Below are 2,022 nucleotides of genomic sequence, written 5' to 3' on the forward strand. Positions count from 1 at the left end.
GTGCCTCTACATCTTTCTTAGCTCGAGGAGGATGGATCTATGTTGCTCATACCTCCGTTTCATCATTGCCAAGAGTGCGGACATATTCTTCCCAATACCAGCCTTCTTAGCTTTTGACGCTATTTTTCCTACTTTAGGATCATTGCTTGATGAGTGCCTTGTGGTCTGTTTTGTATGTGCCATCTAAAAATTTAAATGGGCACTTAAGTTACAAGTCCTCTCAAAAAATATCAAAAACAAGAAAGTAACATCAAATCACTACAACGTGAAATGGGGACATCAGACACAATCTTGCTCCCCTCCTCCCGCCGTTATAGTGATTTCTCATGTAGGATATGTCACAAATATATTAAATGTATCACAAATGTATAAAATGAATCATAAATGTATCACAAATGATGGGTAGAGAAAAATGTGCCATAGAAAAATTTATCGGAATGCATAAGATGAACGAACACAATATAACACGAAGAGAAAATTCAAAAAACATTGAAAGTCTTATCTGGTGTTTGTGATTTGTTTGTAGTTACCTGATCGAAGTAAGTGCTAAGGATGAAGAGGTGGAAACCACGAAGTTTAGACAGAGCATAGATGAGATCATAGAACAGTCAAAGTAGCAAAAGCGAGAAGTAAAACGACATGTGTACGCATTAAATAGTTACGACGCGACATGTTTACAACCAATGCATGTGTGACATGTGTCCATAATGCATGGTTGAGGCGTGGCTCCAACATGTGTGAAAGATTATGTGAGGCGTGGCTCCAACATGTGTGAAAGATTATGTGAGGCGGTGGCCAATGCATGAGTGCCACGTGTACAGACCATTACATAAAGCGTACCCACATTCATTACCGAATGAACTAAGATCATTCTTGCTCTCGTTGAAATTTTTCGTGCGTTCTTTAGATCGTTGTTGTTACCACTTTTCGACCCCATTTATAGCTTCGAGGTACGTTTTTAAAGTCTTCAACGTTTGATTTGGAAAATGTTTCAAATTTTTCTTCATATCGTTGTCGTTTACCACTTTTCGGCCCAATTTAGTTATACATCTCTAGGTACTTGTTGATGCATAACGTTGCACCTTTTTAACAAAGAATTAGAATGCAAGGTTGAATGATGGCTATGTCAAATCACTACAACGTGAGAAGGGCATGATGATTTTGTCTGATGCCCTCATATAGCATTGTTATGATCTTTCTTTTTTTCGATAGTTCAAATGTCATTTGTCACCAATTAATGCATTATTATGCTATTGGGGTACTTTTCTATTCAAATCACTACAACACGATATGCTCTCTCTCAAAACGATCTCGAAGACCTTGTATCTCATTGTATTGATTTGTCTTTTTTTTCTTGTCCTTTAATGTTTCTCATCACGGATTCCTACGTGTCGATGCATTTTTCTACCTTTCTATATTTTAGATAGCTTCGTTTAGTTATACATCATGACTCTATGAAGAAACTTCATATGTGTCCACTAATGCAATTCTTCTAAGCTCTTAGCTTTTCCTGCTCCTCCACCATGTCTTGTATGGTTGAAATACCCAGAGGATACTTGATAATGTGTTTTCTCCATTCTTTGGGTTGACCATATTGATAAACTACCATACTTCTTTGTAGACCAAGGAGTATGATTATAGATAATCTGCTGTAAAAGAAAAAAACAATACATTAATTAGTATATTGTTCAACATTTAGTTTAAAAATTTATTTAATGTATAATCAATCGGATACCATATAGTGGGTGATGTGTTGTTCTATCCATACATCAATCATTGATCTCTTGAACTCATCTAGTGTTCATTAGCTTTACGTGTTATTTCTTCGTCATCTTCTGCATGGTCTACTACTACTACACTGTGAACTCCCTTCCATCGGTTGTATTTCACAGTCTGCAGTGATCCAGTGATCGTCTTCTTCCATGATGAGGATTATCGTGTGGTGTTAATGGAGATAGAAGCCTTCTTGCCCCAATGGAAGGTTTCTTAGGTACATCCTTCCCATCCTTACACCTTTTTTCG

Source organism: Cibotium barometz, chromosome 21 (genome assembly GCF_041138505.1).
Source record: "Cibotium barometz isolate CiBa-2024 chromosome 21, ASM4113850v1, whole genome shotgun sequence".
Taxonomy (NCBI): Eukaryota; Viridiplantae; Streptophyta; class Polypodiopsida; order Cyatheales; family Cibotiaceae; genus Cibotium; species Cibotium barometz.